The sequence below is a fragment of the Mus caroli genome, chromosome 13, assembly GCF_900094665.2.
Source record: "Mus caroli chromosome 13, CAROLI_EIJ_v1.1, whole genome shotgun sequence".
Classification (NCBI taxonomy): Eukaryota; Metazoa; Chordata; class Mammalia; order Rodentia; family Muridae; genus Mus; species Mus caroli.
In genome coordinates, this window is record NC_034582.1 from 105921053 (window position 1) to 105933294 (window position 12242).

The 12242-nt window shown below is 42.8% G+C and overlaps 1 protein-coding gene across 2 annotated transcripts in view; it reads left to right on the forward strand.

The window, feature by feature from the left end:
* The first annotated feature begins 5699 nt into the window (after nucleotides 1-5699).
* The window catches only part of Slc38a9 (solute carrier family 38 member 9), a 73685-nt gene continuing 67142 nt past the window's right edge, over nucleotides 5700-12242 (forward strand). Inside the window, exon 1 of one of the 2 annotated variants that reach the window (XM_021180274.2) lies at nucleotides 5700-5849. The gene's annotated coding sequence lies outside the window, so the exon portion shown is untranslated. The remainder of the gene's footprint in view (nucleotides 5850-12242) is intronic. The other variant, XM_029468391.1, reaches the window with a different exon arrangement.

The window sequence follows — 12242 nt, forward strand, 5'->3', positions numbered from 1 at the left end:
GATCATAACGTAGTTGCATCAATTAACTCCTTTGGTGTTCTCAAGTCCCGTCCATATCCCCACTCACCTACTTACCCTTTCACTGTTGCTCCAAAGTTACCATGAGTACATTTCTTCCTCTTAATTCTTTTTCTCTTCTGTGCATTTTCAAATGGCCTATCTTTGAATTCACTCATTCTCTCTTCTGCTTGATTTACTCTATCATCAATGCTTCCCTAATGCAATTTTGTTTTGTTTAGTATACCTTCATTATAAAGGATTTCAACTTTTTAAAAATTGCCCCCATGTCTCAGTCAATTATATCTACTAAAGTATTGATTTATTTCTATATTTTCTATTGGAATTCAGTAAGTTTCCTTAAACCTTGTTCGTTTATTTGCTTTTAATTATCTGTGGAAGTTTGAATGAGAAATGATCCCCATTGACCCAGGCATTTGAACATTTAGTTCTCAGTTGGTTGTGATGATCAGGGAAGCTTGGGGAATGCAGTCCTCCTGGAGACAGCGTTATCAGTAGGGCAGCCTTTGCTAGTGTATAGCCTCACACCACTTCCAGCTCACACTTGCTGTTTTGTGCCTTCAGTGGCGGATGTGAGCTCTCAGCTTGCTGCCCCAGCATCATACCTGTTGCTGGCTTCCATGAGTCCCTGCCATGATGGAGTCTTATCACTCTGAAAACACAGCCAGGATAAATTCCTTCTCCTATAAGTCAGGCTTTAGTCATGGTATTTTATCACAACAACGGAAAAGTAACTAATACAGTACACATATGAGCATCCACCTACACTGGTTACTATCTTGACAGTTTCTGGCATTTTATATTTATACTGTCAGATGAGGTCATAGTTCCTTAAACATCCTTGGTTCTTATTGATGTGTGATGTCATTCGAGGACAAAGGATTAGGTATTTATTCTGGTCTTCATAATATGGCTTGTTTTGGTTTTGTTTGTTTTCAGAAATTGAAAAAAAAAGAATGCTTCTCTCTCTCTCTCTCTCTCTCTCTCTCTCTCTCTCTCTCTCTGTCTCTCTCTGCCTATAGTTTCTAACACTAGATAGCACCAAAATTCAGGTTACCTGTGGCAGAGTTAGGAGGCGATCCAAGCTTAGGTTTCTCCTAAATCCTCAGCGGGTGGGTTTTTCAAGACTCAATTAGGGAGCTTTTTATAAAGGGTAGTTCATCCACACAAGCCTCTGTCCGGGGCTTGCATAGACCTCCAGGTGCCTTCCAAAGCCAACTGTCTCTGGTTGTGAACTGTAGAATCACCAGAGGGTCCAGCCCTGGTTCCTACTCCAGAACTGTGGCTCTGAATGTCACAATGCTGAGCCCACAGTCAGTGCTGTGGCAGTAAGGCAAACTGAGACAAGTTCCTCATGGTGCAGAGCATAACTGTGACAGATGTCAAGGTCTTGAGTTCCATCCGTGAACACTGGTCCAGGATAGTTGTGCTGCTACAGGTTGGGAACGGGTGGTAGCAACGGTCCCTCANAGACTAGTACTAAGGCTGGCCCTGAGCTGCAAGGCAGAGTCCTTGCTTTCATGCTGTGCCATCCAGTAGGTGGAGTTTTGCTTTCCATTCTAAAAGCTTCAGTTGTCAGGAAGATTCCTAACTGCAGTGTTGGCCATCTATCACAGGTCCAGCAGCAGCATCTGCAGGTACAGGGCCACGGGATGCATAGGGTTCCACCCAGAACTGACATCACGGTGATAAATTCTTACTGCTTCAAGTCTGTGGTCAGGATTTAATTCCTTCTCCATCCCCAAAGTGGAGGTATCATTCTCCATGAAGCTTGGAATTGTGGGAGGGGCAATCTGGGCCTTGGCATCTTTTCAGTGAGTCTTTTCCTGTTACAGTAAAATCAGAACACTGTGATGTTTGTTTTTTCCACCTTACTTCTTTAGCTCTTTTGAAGGTAGTGTGGTGCATGCAACTCTGCCAGGGGTGTCCAACCTTATGACACTATGACCTGATGCTGTTATCTACAAATGTGTTGGGCCTCACATAAGCTATTATGGGATGCATGGTACCCTAGGGCCTTAGGCTAGGCTAGACACACCAGTTAGTGCATCAGTAGGGAGGTAGGTAACCGGCGTGTGATCTTACCTAGCTACCTCCTTAAAGAGGACAACATTTAAACACACTGGGCCAACATTATACCACAAAGCAAAGACCTCCAAGAACCATGTGCTGGTTGATGTATCACAGTGGGAAATACAAAACGCTACATGTAGAGGCTTGATTTCAAACTCAACTTCAGCTTTAATCAAATTCTTAGACTTAACTCCCAGTTCATGGCAAATAGAAGAAACAGAAGATGTTATGTTTCAGCACAGATGCAGTGACAACAAAATACAAAATGCAGGAAATGTTGCTGGGAAAAAAATGTCTCAGGAGAGAAGAGACAAATCAAACACGTGTGGGTCCAGAGTCTTACCAGCTATAAAGTTTATGATACAAAGCAAGAAACTGGGCCAGGCATGGTGGCACATGTCCTTAATCTAGCACTCAGGAGGCAGAGGTAGGCAGAGCTCTATGAGTTTGAGACCAGTCTTGTCTACAAAGCATGTTCTAGGCCAGTTCGGAGTTACATAGTGAGAACCTATCTCAAAAACAAAAATTGAGATATTTATTTTGAGTGTGTGTGAAGGCATGCTTTTTTATGTGGGAGCGTGTGTGTATGTTTATATGCATGGAAGCCTGGAACATCCTCGGTGTCCTTCCTTGGGAACCATCCATCTCATTTTCTGAGGCAAGGCCTCTCATTGATCAGCTGGCTAGCCTTGGCCAGCCATGAGCCCTGGGGCTTCACCTGTTTCTGTATCTCCAGCATTGGTATCACCAGCACATGCCATCATGAGTCTGGGCTTTTTCTTATGATGTGGTTTTGGGGGATTAAATGCAAGTCTCTGTGCTTTGGGGGGAAGCACTTTTCCAACTGAGCTATCTCCACAGCTTCGGGAGATATATTAACTGACTAGATACTAAACAATGTTAAGCGAATATTCATGTTTTAGGTATGCTGATAGGGAGGTTATGACTTTTTAAAGCAGTCTCTGTATTTTAGATATACCAAGATGTGGTTATAGAGGACATGAGACCTGGTTCTTTATTGATTGTTTGTTTTTGTTTTTGTTTTTTTTTTTTTTTTATGAGTAATGGAAACATAGAGGTTCCCTATACTTTCTACATCTGTATATAGCTAAACTTTCCACTAAAACAGATGAAAAAACTAGGCCCGGTGATTCAGGTTCTACTGCTGCTGCTGCTGCTGCTGCTGCTGCTGCTGCTGCTGCTGCTGCTGCTGCTGCTACTGCTGTTGCTACTGCTACTACAAGCATTTAGGTGGCAAAAGGGTCACAAGTTCAAGGCCATCCTGGGTCACAGGGCAAGTTCTGGGTCAATGTGGGATACAGAGACCGTAACTAAGAATTAAATAAAAATAAAAACCAAACAGTCATGAAGAATTGTCCTCTCCTCCCTGGCTTTTCCTGGCCGTTCTTGTCTACTGCTCTGACCAATTCATTCTGAATCTTTTCTTTTGAGGCCTCCTTCTCTACTTAATCATTAAATGTTAGTGTGTGTTGTGTGTAGGGCATTTTCTTTATTACTGATTGATGTAGGTGGGCCCAGCCCATTGTGGGTGGTACCATCCCTGGGCTGGTGGTACTGGGTTATGTAAGAAAACAGGTTACACAAGTCATGGGGAGCAGGCCAGTTAGCAGTACATCATGGCCTCTACACCAGCTCCTGCCTACAGGTTCCTGCCCTGTTTGAGTTCCTGTTCTGACTTCCTTTGCTGATGAAAACTGATATACCCAAATAAACTCTTTCCTCCCTGACTTTGCTTTTTTTTTTTTTTCAGCAATAGAAACTCAAACTAAGTGTGTCTTAGAATTTGTTCTCAATTGTTGATCTATCTGTATCTTGAGTAATTTTTAAATCTTAGTCTATAGTACATGAATGTATTATTAAGGATTTCTTAGTGGGAAACCTGGCACAGTACTAGTCTGTTTATTTCTTGTTTGAACTGAGACCTTGTGCCTGTAGGTATGACTATGTGTTCAAATATTTGGACAAGCACTGCCCTGTGAGCCAAGAAACCATGAAACCAAGGTTTTGCCCATAAAACCAAGGTAAAACCTTGTATGAAACTTTCAAGAACATACTAGGCAGTTACAATTTCTTGAAAAGGTCTCTTCTCCCTTTGGTGCCAGTGACCTTCATCAAGAATGTAGACTGCCATATTTAAGGTCACCACTACCTGAAAGTGGGAGTTGACCAGTGCCGCCTTATCAAATTCAGCAATTTTGTTACTGTGGTTTTAAGTATCTCTCCAGCAGTTGTAAGGTGCTTATTCATTTTGCTCTTTCCAATCTTGACTAAAACTGTTTTCTCAGACTGGAATTCAGGGAAAAAAAAAGAAAGAAAAAAGAAAATTTTCCTATTACAGAGACTTACAAAATCATGTATCATTCATTTTCAAATGCAGATGCAGATGTATAGCCAGATGCAGTTGTAAGCCTTTTGGAACAAGAACACTGTCAACAAAATAACTTGTATTTCCCTAAAAGGTACCATTCACTACTACTTGCAATTTTAAGCCCTCAGTATCAGAGTGGATATTTAGAGGAGTTTAAGAGCAGAGTTTGGAAGACCTTGGTTTGAATTCCAGATATTTTGCCACTTGAAAGTCTGTCTAGCCTTGCCATGTCACAACTTTTCTAAGACTGTTTCATTATTGGTAAAAATAGGTAAAGCATGAAGTTTCCAAAGACTTTAAAAAACGATAAATGTAAAATTCTTGGAATTCATTACTATTTGATAAGTTTAGGTCTTAGGGTCTTGATCACATTATAGCACATTGCTTTTGAATGTTAGCTTTCTTTATAGAGCCCTGGTTTAGGACATGCCATATCAGTCTTATCTTACCATGAGATGACTTCATTACCAACATACATTGATTTTTTTAGGTTCATCGTATGTTTATTTGAGTCGATTTGGGGAAAACTTGAGGGGAGTCAATATTCTCTGAAAGTCTCTTTTTAGTCTAGAATCCAATTTGTTAACAGAGGGGGGAGGGCAGGGGGTTGGAGCAGGGCTCCGGAGAGTGAGACCCAGACCTGGTATTGGTGACATTCCTTAATATCACCACTCAGGAGGCAGAGGCAGAAGCAGGCAGTTCTTTTGAGTTTGAAGCTAACCTGGTCTACAGAGTGAGTTCCAGGACAGACAGGGACACACAGAGAAACTGTCTCGAATAACAAAACAAAAAACAAACCAAAACAAACACAAAACAAGAAGACCACAGGAGGAAAATCAATGCTCATTAACAGCTCCCCCATTCCACCCCAATCCAGCTTCCCTCAGGATCCAAGGGCGTGACCGAAGAACATAACAGGAGCCAGGAAAGCCTGAGAAAAACGTCACCAGGAACGTCAGGCACATCATCTTGTTCTCACGTGGCCTGTGATGCTGTAAAGCACCTAAAGAGATCTCTTCTTTTTCTCTCTTCCTAGGTAGTTCGGGAGGAGAAGACGACCCAGCCGGTCAGAGGTTCGAGCACCTGCTCGGCGACCCCGCCTCCGGAGGTGGAGGGCGGGGCTCTTAGGTAGGCTGGCCGGCTGCTGCAGAGCCCTCTGGGAGTTGTAGTTCCAGATGGCGGCGCTTTCACAGAAGCCGTGGACTGTGTTTTCCTAGGACTCCATCCCCCGCCATCCCCCGCGGCCTAAGCCGCTGCCTCTTCCTGTTTAGAGGACTATTCTCTCTAAGCCGCTGCCTACTGAGAGGTCTGTGAAAGGGTCTTCGCCTCCTGCTCTGGCTTTCCGACGTAGAGGGATTGGCCTGCTGAGGTAGACACGTTCTCGCTCCTGGCAAACTCACCCTGGGACAGACCAAGCGGGAGCCCAGGCGAGGAAGGAAGGGCTGAGTTTGCAGCCAATGGGCTGTCAGCACGGAGGGGTCTTTTGGGATGCCAGGAGAGCCAAGCCCCGGGCTAGGGACACTGCTCCAGACTGGCGCAGGTCCCTCGAATGGGTCAAGTGCGGGGAGTCCGCGGGAGCTGAGAAAGTCTGGGTCTGCTGGAGCCTCTGGGAAAAGGCAGGAAGGGTTACAGCAGATGAACACCCGAAGCCGGGGTGAGAGGACTGTTGGGATTATTGCAGGGATAGAGAAAGATCTAGAGAGGGGAATTGGGAGCGGAAGCCCCTGCTGTGCCTACCACACTGGTGGTAAGGGTATGACTCACTTGTGCTGGGACAGGTGCTGGAGATGCAACCCAGGGCTGGGCAGTGAAGTCGCTCTACCACCAAGCTACTTCCCCAGCCCATGAGTGACTGACTGCTCTAATTGTGGGTGGCAATGCTGTGTTGGCTGTCTTGAAATACTGGAGTTGTGAGGCAGCTAGTCAAACGTTTTCTCCTCGGTTTATAAATCAGGAAAGGACCTACACAGAATTGAAGACATCCGCTTATCATCAGTCACTTATTAGCCAACTTGTCCAAAACCTAATTGTAAGGATCCCTTAGCCGTGCCTCATCTATTGTTGAGGTCACTCTCTGTTTTCCTATTCCATGCCTTCAAATATAACAAAGAAGTGGCATGCGGAGTACCAGACAAAAGTTTTTGTTTGTTCGCTATTTATTTGGGGTTTTGTTATTTGTTTTCAACAGAACTTTTCAGTAGGTCAAAAGACACTTGTAAATTAAAGAGAAACCTGTATACCTTGTAAACAAGTACAACCAGATAGGCATGGGGCAAGCCTGTAAGCCCAGGACTTAGAAAGGTGAGGCAGGGGAATGGATGGTCTCCAGTTTAAATAGTGAGACTTCAAATCTGAAATCCAGGGCTAGAGAAATGGCTGGTCTCTAAAGTGCTGACCTTGCAAGCATGAAGACCCAGCGTGTGTATGGGTCGTTGCACCTTTGTAAAAAAAACAAAACCTGGTGTTAAGGTGCACATAGTGATGTCCAACACTAGTGATATAGGAAAAAGGAAAAAATTATAAGAGGTTAAAATTTTTTAGCAGGCCTGCGTTTTTATAATACATTTAAACTTTAGTGCTTTGCCAGTAGCTTTTGGTTTGTTTATTTCAATTGTTTATTTACTTCAGAAAATCTAGTGTTGCTCATCTAGGAGAAGGAGAAGTTCTTTGTTGTCACAGTATTGCTTTGGTGCTTTCTAGACTACATTGTGTCCATCACTGCCAGATTTTTAACATCCTTTGAAGCATTAGTTAATCAGAGTAGAAAGATGTGCCTCCCCCACCTCCACCCTGTAACATCAGAATTGTAGAATTATGGCTATTAGCTATTAACACACCGGTAAAGTCTTCATAAAGAAGGAATATATGTGTGTTAGTAGACTCTAGCGGACTTATAGAGAAAAGAGATACACGTGTAATAACTGCATCTAGCAGGCTGCTGTTTTTAAATGACACAATTCCCTTTTTTTTTATATATATACTACAGAGGTAGATAAAGTCTTACCAAATATCTCCTGCTGATGTCTTTTCCTTTTATAAAGTGTTATTAGAATACAACCATGTATACTCATTTTCATACTATCTGTCATACTAAAAGGCAGAGCTGAATAAATTCCAGATGCCCAGTGGCTTAGACAATTTCTTTCTGCCCCGTTATAGAAAAAAGTCTCTCTATGCCTAATAAACAATATAAAGTATCTTAAATTTTATCACATATGTAAATGTATTGGACAATAACTAATACCAGCCTTTGAGAAAGAACATAAACTCCTTGGATGTTTATGTCCATAGAGATATTTATCTTACCACAACCTAGTGCGCTCTGCAAGTTGATGCTAGCATCTTAGCATAGGCACTAGAGATTCACTTATGGATCATTATAGGGAGGGTGTTAGGACACCTAGGCCCTTCAGGCCATAGCTAGAGAACACTCCAGGCAAGCAAGTCCCATCTCTGTCCATGCTGCCACCAAGCCCAGCAAGCCCAGCTCCTCGCCGCCTGCCTGCGGTTGGAGTCAACTTATAGTCATACATTAATCAGCCATCCTTGCTTTCTAGTACCTCTGTGACTTTTAGCATACCTATGCAGGTCATATATTAACTTAGAGCCCCATCCTCTTTAGAGGCCTGTAGGAGTGGGGATGTACTAGGTAGGGCTTTATTAGAAGCCATTGTCACAATGTTGCAAGAAGAGTCGAAAGGGCAACATTGTCTTGGGTATGTTCTCAGGTGGTGGTAGGGACTTTGTGGGAGCCAGATGGCACCTCCTGCCACCAAAGTTGTTGTTTTTTCAGGGCTCTCTCCTTATCTCATTGGCTTGGCTATCTCATGCCCAGCTAGAACCCCTTTTATTTCCTATCCCCAGTGATCTCAAAGTCACCATTTCAATCCTGACATTCATTTGAACTCACATTTGTTTTTATCCCAGTATCACACAAATTCTATAAGCCATCAACTTCCTTTTGAGACCTGTCTTATTATTTTTTCATGCTATTCTCATAAAATACTTGAGATGAAGTAATTTATTTATAAACAAGTTTATATCTGACAGTTTTGAAGACTAGGGAGTCCAAGGTCAGGGCGCAGTTATTTTGGCTGCTTGGTAAGGACCTGCCAGGGTGACTCCTTCTTGCTAAGTTCTCACAAAGTAAAAGGGACGGAAGGGCAAAGTGGGGCTGCCAGCTTAAACCCTGCATCCCTACTAATCACATTGGTGACTTGAGCATCTCCTAAAGGCCACTTAGGACTTTAACACTGAGTTGTCCCTCCAGCCTTGATAATTACCTTCAACACTGAAGCCTTGGAGGTAAGCATAGCAGTATCCCCTGTACTAAAATTAGTTTTAAACAATCAGGAACTCTTAATGACTTAGCTAGGGGTTAAGAGTCTTGGATTTAGGGCTTTGTTTTAAAGCTCAAAGATTAAGATACTAGAGCTGAATATGTCTGTTTATGTTACCTTGCCTGTTTAACACCCACCAAATCATATCATTAAGACAGCAGCAAAGAGATATTATATGGATGCTTAGCCATGGACCATCCTGCATGCTAACCGACAGTCACAGAACTCTCCCTTCTCAACACACCTCATCACATAGCTGAGTATCTTATAGTTTTACTCATTTTTAAAAACCGTTAAGTTGCTTTTGGAATCATTGGTGTTTCCGGAGAGCTTGAAGTCTGAGCTGACTGACTGGGGCAACTGGAAACCACCACGTTCTCTGCTCATTTGTTTAAAAATGTTTAACTAGTTGATAAAAGAGGCAATAAGAACTTTGGACTCCTCGTTTATGAGTTTTTATTTAAATCAACTTTGGGCTTCCTTGGAATGACTCTCCAATTTTACTATGCCACACGTTTCAACATTGCTCAAAATAAATACAGGCATGTGTAGCTAACCTAGAACCTTTAAGTTCCGGAATGGCCGTCATGTCTTCCCTAATATCAGTCACTTTTTGGTAAGGCTGACTGACTTTAAAGAATCTTCCTAAATATTTCCTCTTTCCCAGTTTAGTAGTATTCGACCCCTAGTTAAAATATCTTCAGGACCTAAAAGGACCGACTCGTTCTGAACCTATGAATACTCTTAGTTTATTTAAGAACCAACCCTGCAGTGTTGGTTTACAAACAGGGAAATGTAGTCACCACCTCTTCCACCATTTAAGAAGATTGGTTGTTACTCTCACATGGACCCTTTCTCCAGTTGAACTGTCCCTGAAAGGACTGAAGGTGGCTTGGGAAATATCCTTCAAACAAAACAAAATAAAACAAAACAAAACAAAACAAAAAACCCAAAACTTGCATCAGGAAACAGAGTCTGCTAAACTAGTTTGCCTCAAATAAAACAGTTATTATGCTTAATTTCTAATAATGGAGGCATAAACATGTAATTCCATCTCTTCCAGTTCCATCTGTTTTAGAGGTTAAGGCCTGTTTGTTATGTTGGCTGTTAATGGTCTTTTATTCATGATCTAGATGATGAAGACCTGATTTTTCAGATCTTCTTGGGTCTTTCAGAGAACTCAAGCTCTTCCTTAAGGCAAGCATCAGTGTGGAGGAGGTAGCATGGGGCATCACACTGGTCAGAGTCAGTTCCAGCTGGGGCTCTATCAGCTACGTGATCTAGGACCAGTTTCTTCTCTGAGATTCCACTTGTTTCTCCTTATCCCTTCCTTGTCTCCTTCCCCCTGCCTGCCTTCTAATGTGACAGTAATATTTATTTACCAAAATTCAACGGTTTAAACAGCATCAAGCAAAACATGAGACAGTAGGCGACAGCGGGAGCACCGCCTCCCACGCCCTTCCTACTGACAGATGCATCCTTCTCTCTGGGGTTCCTCTAAAGCAGCATGCGATGGCTCACTAGGAGCACATTCTTTCTCTTTAGCACTGTTTTGTTTGTGGTTGTTCAATGATTCTGTGAAGATCAACCTTTTTATTTTTTTCTACTTCAGAATGTACTCTTTATACTAAATACTCTGTGAAAACTCCTGTTCACAGAATAATAGTGGTTGGCATGGTTTTATACAAACAAATGTATCCTTTTCTTTTTTTTAAATTTTTTAAAAATTTTTATTAGATATTTCCTTTATTTACATTTCAAATGTTATCCCCTTTCCTAGTTTCCCCTCCGAAAATCCCTTATCCCCTCCCCCTCCCCCTGCTCCCCAACCTACCCACTCCCTGGCCCTGGCATTCCCCTATATGGGCATAGAACTTTCACAGGACCAAGGGCCTCTCCTCCCATTGATGTCCTACTAGGCCATCCTCTGTTATATAGGCAGCTAGAGCCATGAGTCCCATCATGTGTTTTCTTCGATTGGTGGTTTAGTCCCTGGGAGCTCTGGGGGTACTGATTGGTTCATATTGTTGTTCCTCCTATGGGGCTACAAACTTCTCTAGCTCCTTCGTTGAGGACCCTGTGCTCCATCCAATGGATGGCTATGAGCATCCACTTCTGTATTTGTCAGGCACTGGTAGAGCCTCTTAGGAGACAGCTGTATCAGACTCCTGTCAGCAAGCATTTGTTGGCATCCACAATAGTGTCTGGGTTTGGTGGTTGTTTATGGGATGGATCCCCAGGTGGGGCAGTCTCTGGATGGTCATGCCTTCAGTCTCTGCTCCAAACTTTGTCTCTGTAACTCCTTCCATGAGTATTTTGTTCCCCTTTCTAAGAAGGATTGAAGTATCCACACTTTTGTCTTCCTTCTTCTTGAGTTTCATGGGTTTTTGCAAATTGTAACTTGGGTATTCTGAGCTTCTGGGCTAAGGTATCCATTGCAAAGGAAGCCTTTTAGGGTTTTAGATTTTCCAAATGCATTTTGGCGAAGCTCCTCTTCCCACCCCCTCACCTCAGGCCATTCTTTTTTATGAGAGGACACTGTTTTCCTTGCAAATCATTTTTTCAATTTCTAAAATGCCCTTTTCAGCTGAAAGAATTTAAAAATCATATAAGGTATAGCAGAATCCTGAAGGTGGCTAGCCTACAAGATCTTTACAGCATCCATAAGCTTTTAATGCCGTCGTATGTCCCAGATTAATTTCCCACGCTTCACGTATATTGCATATGGAATGATTTTACCCATTGCCTCAAAGAGCCATTTTTAGAATTAGTCAAATTTGTACTTTTACATTAATGAAACAATGGAATTGTGAGGGCTCACTTAATAAGTAGGTTAGCGTCAATTTAGACATAGAGAAACTGGTCCTGGGTCCCAGCATGATTTGATTTCATGCTTCTCTGTGGCTCTAAGTGATAGAAGACAAATTCTTTTCCATCTTCATCTTCTCCTGCTCCTTATCTTTCCATAATCCCAGTCTCACTTTAGTGAGGCCACCTGAAATTCAAGGACCGTCCTAAATTTCTCGACTCTCTTAGTAGCCTTCCATTCTTAGTTAAGGTAAGCTCCCTGAGATGAAAGGATTCATGGTCCCTGAACTTAGGCATGTCTTCAGTGTAGAAACTAAACTGAGTGGGAGCCGAGATCCCCACTGACCTGCAGCAGCAGCCTGGGGCATTCTCTTTAGACACCGCCACAGAGAAGCCGTGGGATCCCTGCCTCGGCTACAGACTAGAATTTCAGGAAGAGTCAGTCTGAAGCAGGGTTAAATGTACTGGTAATCTATTTTAAATCCATATTTACAAATGGATGATGTTAACAGAGTGTGTGCTCAGGAGGGAAAGACAGTATTGCCGGTACGTGAGGTGTGAACTTCCCCCGTGTGTGTGTGTGTGTGTGTGTGTGTGTGTGTGTGTGTGTGTGT